We start from the raw sequence: 10236 nt of genomic DNA, 5'->3' as shown, positions 1-10236 counted from the left end.
ATAATCATTAATTAAAGGACTTCGAATTTATTACGCTTTGCTAAAATCGTTGTTATATAAAGATTTAAAACAAAGTTATTGTTGGGATATTCAGAAAAATATCCCAAAAATTATCCTGTTTAGTCTAATGCTATCCTTGAACTTAAAATGGTATCATTTTCCTGTTGGCCAAATATTGTACAAATGTTATTTTCTATTTTATGGTACGTTGTGGTCTGCTTGATGGGTATATAAACAGAGTATATTTGAAATATAATGATTCATATTGCAGAGGCTGAGATTGGTGTTCTGGACTACAACTGGGTGGGCTAGGCGGAAAGCAGAACCAATCAGGACCGTAGGTTGCTCGCACGTGTTTTATACGTCACTGATTCGATCGATAATTCGCTGCTCTCTGATTGGCGGTATCGTTGCGTTATCCAATATACAGGGCACACAGATTCACAAGATATAACAGTCATCTCTCCAAAGTATCATGACTTTATTACGTGACACTTTTCCCAACTAGCACGATGATAATTATGACATTAATTCCTTGTTTTTCGGTCTTCTGAGTGTTATCTTCAAGAATATTCGTATAGGTAACCTATCATAAACAAAACATTTAGATGATTAATTCTTCGCAGGGAATTTTCATCAGATTCTACAGTTATATAAATGTCCAAAATAAAACTCCAAAGAGTAAGCTAAGTTGTGTTTAAGTACAGCAATCTATAGCTTTGATAATTATGAACGCAACTTATCAGATTTACAGTCCTCGAAATGTTAAAATCAGTGGTGATTGTTATTAAGAAACTGGAATTTCACACTCAGAAGGAATATATTTAGTCCTTTGATTTACTTTGTTTCATGTCATACGGCCTTGTTGAACATCAAGTGATAAAACCACCGGTCACAATAACAATTTTTCATGACTTTGCTCTTGAGTTAACCAATGAACCCACAACCACCACTAATAGCCTTGAGTCAAATCTAGATCCTTATTGTTTCCCGAAACAATGGCTTATCGTCTTGCCCTACCCGTTGATTCTAGAACACAGTAGCCAGCCTGCACTGTATGGATATTATATTTCAGACATACGTGGTTTGTATACAAGCAGATCAGTCCATATCACATTATGAAAATCATACAAGATCAAGTCAAAAGTGGCTGTGAGTATGGGAGACTAACTAATAGATTGTGAATAAATTAAGGATAGAATATCATATAATAGTAGTTGAAGCGTCAAATGAAAGCTTATGATAGGAAGGATATATGTAGTCCATATATAATTCCTGAAAGTTACCATTAATTTAGTCTTCAAATATTAGACTTTGGCCATCTTCCGGCATGATACATCAGTAGTCGTCTTAATCGTAAGGTAAAATGATGTGAATATTGTATGTGCAACGATTCATTTTGTTTTATAACGAATTGATCTATTTCAAATGTATTTATTAGTATCAGTCACATACATTGTTATTATGGTAATAACTATGATTCCTAATCTTGTGTACATATGAATAATTCAACTAGCACTCATTCTACCTAAACATTTCTTACCGAATTCATATCACTTGAACACGACGTAATTTTTGAGCGATCAGTAGATCTGTTCTATAATTACACAGCTCCTCTCACTCTATGATATTTATACTCTGAATAATAATCTCACAGTTTCATATGATATATTAACTTACTCGTGTTAACAATGTATATTAGCCATTTCGACACTGAAGATATGAAATTCAGTTATTTGATTTTTCATTGAAATCATGAACCGATCACATTTAGACTAGCATTGAAAACTTGGAAGCATTGAACGGCCATTTTATCCAGGTATGGAACTCCTCAAAGGTGCTTATTCACGGCAACGCACCCAGGATTCGAAACGACAACCTTCGGCCTAGCACATACGCTTAACATCTAAACCACTGAGCTGGTATCCAACGTTGTCAGAGTGCAACTTCAACCAATCCACAATGTTGTGCAACTATTTTCCATTATTTTCAGTCAGTAAATGCCTCACAGTCAACACAGTTGAACTCGACTGATCAGAACATTTAATTGGGGTTCCGAGAAATACTTCACGAAGCAAGTCGCTATTAAGAATATGGTAATATTCGGTTTGATTACTGTTCAACCATATAAAAGAAATTTGGAAATTTTCTGCATGCATCCAAATTTCCTTTGCACACTCGACAAAAGCGAATACGTGGATTAACTAGAGCATTTGTGATTGGATTAATGTGAGTGTGTATTGCTGTGGACAATGTAGAGGTATTTTGAGTGGTGATGGTTGTGGTGATTTAGTCATTGAAGATCGAGTGATATTGTTGACAGAGTAGTAGTAGTTGTTGTTGTTGCATCGATGTTGTTGATGACGATGGTGGTGTTAGTGGTGGGAGAAGCAGATATTGTAGTGTAATTGTTTGTTGTGAGAGTGTCAGTAATGATAATGATAGTAATGGTTTTGTTTAAATAATTTGTGATAGAAGTGGTAGAATCGACAGTATTTGTTAATGATTTTGTTGTGGTGGTGACTGTGTTGGTGGTAGATTCGATAGTTGGAATGAGGGCATATATCTTGCAACTGCACCTTATTTAAACAATCTACTGTGAAAGAATTCTACGTGTTGAACACACCTGACCAGTATTCTCAACATCATCAGTTTCTTCGAATTATTCAGCTAGTCTCAGATCAAAAGAGAATGTAATAAACCTCAAAACACTACTCATTCAATATTGCGAATACGTGCATCACAACCACTGGAATAAATCCATATGAATGCATACACCTCCACATACTCAATACACCACCAATCATATGTCAACTGACACTAGCCAAACTTCAACAAGCACGAACACTCACACATCCCTCAACAATAACTCTTCATACACGTCCAGTATCAACATCAATAATTCCACTACTACCACCAACACTGATCATCAATCATCGTTCACTCAAAAGAGCAGCACATCGATTCAACACTACTCATTTCAACTGAAGCATCAACAGTCAGTGTCCCATTCACGTGTACACGCACACAACCGATATGATTGAACATGTGAGTGGTTGGAAGATCTATGTGTGAAGAGCAAGATGGGAAATGGATTGTGTATTTAGTGGACTGTGTAGCTAGTTGACTGGCCGTCTGTCCAGTCAAGCAGAAACTTGACATGAGGTGTAGCAGTAGACATCCAGTTACATGTCTCTACAGTGTCCAAGCCTGCAGTATCCACTGCAGCAATCCTCATCTTCTACACATTGTTCTTTCGACTGCAAACACCGTCCTCTGACACACACTCCTTCTCGTGGATTGATCAGCTTGCAGTTGTGTGGTGGACAACACTTCCTATATCCGGCACCATCACAATACTCTCCCACTCCAAAACACATTCCGTTCTCAGCTGAAATCTCCGCTGAAACATCGCAACAACAACAACAACAACACTTATATATTACTATTATCCACTGAACAATATTTATCACAATCGCAATCAAAATCACAATCACAACCACGATCACAAACGCTATCGCACTGACTTCTATGCCTACTACAAACAATCAATCGGACAGCAAACATTACCAGTTACACCATTTCTACTCTCAATCCGACCGTCGTTTCGACCACCAACACAGTCACCACAATAACAAAATCATCAACCAACACTGCCGATTCTACCACTTCTATCACAAGTTCTCGAAATCAAACCACAACCATCATCACCAATACTAACACTCCCAATACAAACAACAATGCAAACACCACAAACAATCACTCCATAATATCTGCTTCGCCCACCACTAGCACCACCATCATCAACATCATCAATGCAACTACTACTACTATTACTCTTTCAACAATAACAATCGATCGTCAAGGACTACACCACCACCACCACCACCACCACTTCAAATACCACCACAATTGTCCACAGCAATACACACCACACCCCCACACACACACATTATTCAAATCAATACAGTCATTCGCTGCCTTCACTGTCGTCACTCACCGTGAACACCGTAGATGCTGAGGAGGGCGAACAAACACAAGATCACACAGTGTCGCATCACTGCTCACTTCGAGTCACTGCAAATTCACTACTGTCAAACACTCGGATCGAGTCACTCAGACACCGACCACATCCACCAGTATTTATACTAACCATCTCTCACTACCTTTCTCAACCACCCTCAACATAATCCATGCATGTGATCGTTATTCACCATAATCCAACCACACTCCACTCTCACTCACGTACTCGTCTGATAAACCAGGCAATCAATCGATCAAGCAACCAACCAACCAACCAACCAACCAACCAATAAATCAATCACTCAATGAATCCATGCTGTAAGGAGGTGAATGAGAGGGTGAGTAGTCGAACGAGTCAGTTGGTGGTTTGTGTAGTCAGACGGACTGAGTGATGAACACACAGTGAATGCATTTGTGTGGATGCGGCAAATCAGCTGACTGATTAAGCACGTGAATGATTCACACAGTGATTGAGTGGATGTGTTAAATCCGTCGAAAATTCATTCTTCACGAACACGCGAAACGACTAACGTACACGCGCACACACACACACACACACGTGAACAGTCGGTCGTCTCATGATGATATTGTGGCCTATTTGTGTTTTTGATTTCATCTCTAGTGATGCTCATCGATTTGACCTTGTTCAATCTTCAATTCTTAATAATTGGTTTGTTGCTCTGTCTCATTAAACACTGAGTAGCATGTTCAGTCCCAAAATGTGTTTTCAGCTGATTCCGAATGATATAATTCATGATCGCCTATGTAATTCTTTTTCAATGCGTTTCTATGTGATTCCATTTCTTCTCACCTGATACAACCGATTTCGTTTTGCTGTCTACGTAGCATGCGAAAGCGATAATTGTGCACATGTCAGACTTACTTTCATTTGAGTGAGTTTGTGAGTCTTCTGCACACAACAGCATTCTTGATTCATGTGTTTTTCACATTGACAGTTGTGTTTCTTCCCTTCTCTTCCTAATTCCAATATTCAAATTCTAGTGTCTTGAGAAAATTTACTGCTCACTCTACGTAGCTCAATTCTCAAGTAATCGGAATACGAAATGACGATTGATCACACGTTTGGTTTCTACACTCAGTGTTTAGCTTTGAAATTTATAGCTTTATGTGCACTTACGAAATTATTAAACCAATCCCATGCAATTCATAACAGTGAAATGGATTATTTAAGTAGTTATACTAAGTTAAATTACAAATTGATATTGTGATGACAGGTGTACTAGTTGCTTGCTTCCTTGGTATCTTCAATTATGTTATGTTATTGTCGACTTCCTCAAGTCGAATGAATCTTCAGACAACTGTTTCAGTCCGTAAATCTGTCTAAACAAGGAACATAAATATTGGCTGATGAAGGCGATTTCATCTACTTCGTGGATTCCAACATTGGTCTACAAACTAGAATCAATTATCAATGTTACTTTTAATCAGTATGAGGATTTGTGAAGAATGTGTGTGTTGTGAACTATTGAATACTCGATTGCCGCAGCTGAGAATACGCATAATATGACTAGAAAGCCGTTCTGTTCTTCCAGGATTTCAATCCTGGCCTAACTTAGTCTAACTCGTGAATACAATTGTGAACAATTATTCATGAACCTAGACGAGAACTAGCTGAAAGCGCTATGTAACGCATCCGCACCAGATCGGCATTGAGTATGTGATGCTACGCATCTCTTCCAACAACTACTCAGTCCAGATTACACGCTTATCGACATACCGACAATCTGACAAATAATTACTCAGACTCCTTCATTCCTAATATTTCATTCGACTGGGTCTAAGATGTTCAATTACAAGGTTTGTCAAGACGAAGCTGTCGTCGAATCCTGAATATCCAAAGCACTTACAGAACTACTGTAGAGATTATCAGTATGATATACTTACTTATAAATACTTTTTTGCCCTAACACGTTTAACATATTTATTGATCAACTGCTACTACTCTGCTCGATCTATCACGTTTCATTCAAATATGCAAATTCGAAATGGTAAACTGCATACTTATCTTATGAATATGCCACAGATATTCGGAGTTTGACAACGCTTTAACCAGTAACACTTTGTAATATGATACGTTCACAAACTTGTTGAATTCGTGCGGTAATGCCTTGACTACTGTGAGTAATTTTGCACGTGTATCGACCACGCCGTTCTCGTAGAAGTCGGCTTCTGAGTAGCAAAACCAGGCCAGAAGGGAATCAGTTGGAACAAAGGTGGGGATGTAGTCTTAAGCTTAAGTACTTTGGGTGTCTGTTCAGTGATTATGAAATATGAAGTACGAGAATGAACGAGTGAAAAAAACATATATCCAAAAACACGAAAAAAATATCACAATGTATAAAAAATTAGAATAAGGAAATGATACATAGAATCCCAAAAACGAAAACAGACTCAGAATTTGCGATTTGATGTACCAGATCACGTAGGGCCCTAACATGTTTGACATATTTATTGACCAACTACCACTCAGCGTCATGATACAAGTATAACTCATTGCATGATGCATTCAAATCAATTATACATTCAAACGTCAGAACACACTGAAATAATGCTCGCATTAACATTACAGATATCACAACTAATTTGTGTAATTCAACATCAATGCAATAACTGAATACTCATCCTATGTAAATTTTCTGACCTAATCTATGTTGAATGCAAAAAGAAAATGTGTGATCCTCCATTATTCCGAAAACACAAAACCACACCCAACCACAATGAAAGGAATGTAGAGCGCAGCATTTCCGAATAACGTCAAATCCACTCTGTATTTAGTGTAATCCAAAGTGGATATAATTACGAGGTTTGTCAAGACGAAGCTGTCGTCAAATCCTGAATATCCAAAGCACTTACAGAACCATTGTAGAGATGATCAGTATGATATACATTCTTATAAATACCTTTTAGCCCTAACATGTTTAACATATTTATTGACCAACTACCACTCAGCGTCATCATTCTATACTCATTCCATCAGTTTTCATTCAAATATGCAAATTCGAAGTGATAAAGTGCATACTAATATTATAAATGCTTACACAAGTACAACTCACTGCATGATGCATTCAAATCAATTATACATTCAAACGTCAGAACACACTGAAATAATGCTCGCATTAACATTACAGATATCACAACTAATTTGTGTAATTCAACATCATTGCAATAACTGAATACTCATTGTAAGATCCATTTTGAATGCTTTGTGTGTTTGTGAAAATCCCTCCATGTATATACTTGCACTTTGTCCTATTGATCCTCTTAGTTGTACATTGTTAACTTTTTTGACTACATTTGAATTGTTTATATTTGTATTTATTATAGTTTTCGTTTTTACTACACCTTCACTAATCCCCCGTGTTTCTTCCCGAACTGTACTTATGTTGTTTTACTTTATACTAAGTCTGGGCGGCAGCCATTTTGGTTTGTTCCTGCTTTTGATTGCTTGACCTGTGTTGACTGGAATTGTGCATTTTGGTTGTGAATTGAAGCACTCTTCCAGAATTGAAAACACTCTGTGTTATAGAGCGACCAATTATTACCTTTTGAACGAATCTGTACGTGATCTATCCAGACAGGATAGAATAACATTTATTTGTGGTGATTGGTAATTTTCTTGCATCCTTCATCAACTTTCTTATTTATTGTAATTTAGATTTGATCAATTGAACAATTATTGGTTGGAGAGCTGAGTGGTTATATTTGTTTAGGTAATAATGTACACTTAAATTTATGATAAACTATAGAACCGCTATCTTACCCAATTAATTTATTTTGGTTTCAAACGGGCGAGGGCGCGTATCTAAATCATACAGACAGCTGTCCAGCAGTCCAAATGTAGTTTGGATCTTACAGTTCTAAACAAATATTTTGGTCAAATTCGTTTGGCTTTCGTTTCGTTGATTCCAATCATTGTCTCTGGGAATATTTGGTCGTTCGCTTGCGATGCCCAACAATCGTCGAAGGAAGTTAAGTCCAAGGCTTGTGGATGCTAAAGGAGATGAACAAAAGGATGGATCCCCTCAATCAAGGCAAGTGCCTTATGATGCTTCTATGTGTCATGGTTTATATTCTAATAGGGACGATTGTATTTATAGTGAATCTAGTTGTGATATAATGGCAGATGGCATAGAAAACCTTAGTTTAGACGTGAAGCAAGCGAAAAGCGTGATACCTACGGCGCCTTTCGTAGGTCCAGAGCTACCAAAGGTTGGGTTAAGTTATTTCGACGGTCAACCTAGAAGTTATTGGAAGTTTTTAAAGGAGTTTGAGACCTATGTAGAATCAAGGGTCAAGGATGATGGTCAACGCTTGCTTTATTTGATACATTATTGTAAGGGTAAAGCGAAAACAGCCATTGAGGGTTGTGTTATGTTGGAAGCCTCTTCTGGTTACAAGAAGGCCAAAGAAATTGTTCGGACAGGCGCATGTAATCGCTAGGGAAACTTTAGAGGACTTATTCAAAACTACAAGTGTTGATTACAGTGATCCTGAGCAACTGACAAATCTAGCTATAAGGATGGAAAATTGTTCTATGGTTTTGAAACAGATGAAGTATACGGCCGACTTAAATTCTCTAATTACTTTAGAGAGAATAGTAAGACTCTTGCCTCAAGTTAGGCAAACCCAGTGGGCGGATTGGGTGGATGAATTGACTGAAGATAACAGGGAACCGACCTTTGACGAGGTCACTCAGTTTATCGCATCGCGTGCGAGAGTGGCTTGTAGTAGATTTAGACGGTTAGTAAATCGTTCGAGAAAAGGGCATAACGTAAAGACGAACTGTCACGTGCAATCGGAGCAAGGGAATAGTTCGGCAGCGAAAACTAAATGCAGCATGTGTTCCTACGACCATGCTATTGATACTTGTCCACAAATCTTAGCGCTTACAATTCAAGACCGATGGTCTCACGCTAAAACCAAGGGTACCTGTTTTGTCTGTCTTAGACAAGGTCATAAAGTTAATGAATGTGAGCTGACAAAGCGTTGTGACGTTAATGGTTGTGAAAAGAAACACCATTCTTTGTTGAACAGCGAAAGTGATAAACCTGGTATCTCAAATTGTTGCGGATATACTAAATCACTAATCAGTCAAGTGTGTTTAGGAATGATTCCCGTACGGTTGAAATCGCGAAAAGCCGAGATTGTGGGTTATGCTCTGTTGGACAACGGTTCTGATGTGACACTGATAAAATCAAACTGTTTGAGGTCTCTCGGGCTGAACGAAGACCAGGCATCAGTGGTAGTTGAGACTGTGGGCGGTAATAGAACGATGAAGGTCACGAGTGCGCCTTTTGAGGTATATTCTTTAGATCAATCTGAACATGTTACTATTGAAGGAGCTCTGATTGTAGCAAGTATACTAGGTCACAAGCCAACAAAGTCAGCAATGAACAGCCTAGTTAAGTGGCCGCATTTAAGTGATGTGCCAATAGATAGCCTAGACTCTGAAGAAGTTTTACTGTTGATTGGTTGCGACGTACCAGAAGCACATTGGGTGTTAGACCAACGGTTGGGTGGAAGGAAGAACCCGTACGCTGTGAAAACGTTGCTGGGGTGGACGGTTTTCGGACCTGCGTCATATTCGGAATATAGGAAAAGAGTTGTTAATCATACCAGTAAACTACAAACTTTGGAGAACGAAATACGTAAACTTTATGATGTAGAGTTTTCTGATGTTTATTCAAATGATAAATCAGTATCAATAGAAGATAAGGAGGCTATAAGGATTGTGGAAGGGGGCACACGCTTCGAAAAAGGTCATTTTGTAGTTGCTATACCGTGGAAAGTGAACCCAAATATGAAAGGGGGGAATTATGAAGTGGCAAGCAATAGACTACAGAGTTTGAAGCGTAGATTGCTGAAAGATGACATTCTGTATATCAAGTATATAAAAGGTGTTGAACGTAATTTTATTAGGGGCTATGCGGAGAAGATCCCTGAAATACAATCGCAACCTAGTTATCGCCCCCGGTTGTACTTACCTCGCCATGCAGTTATAAACACGAAAAAGCCATAAAAACTGAGAGTGGTCCTTGACTGTGCCGCCAAGTTTGCGGGCGTTTCTCTAAATGATATGATTTATCAAGGACCCGACACAACTACTGAGTCAGTGTGTATATTATTGCGTTTTCGCAAAGAAGCAGTCGCAATCTCTACGGACGTTGAAGAAATGTTCATGCAAGTGAAGGT

The sequence above is a fragment of the Schistosoma haematobium genome, chromosome 3, assembly GCF_000699445.3.
Source record: "Schistosoma haematobium chromosome 3, whole genome shotgun sequence".
Lineage (NCBI taxonomy): Eukaryota > Metazoa > Platyhelminthes > Trematoda > Strigeidida > Schistosomatidae > Schistosoma > Schistosoma haematobium.
Note: the sequence above shows the minus strand (reverse complement) of the source record.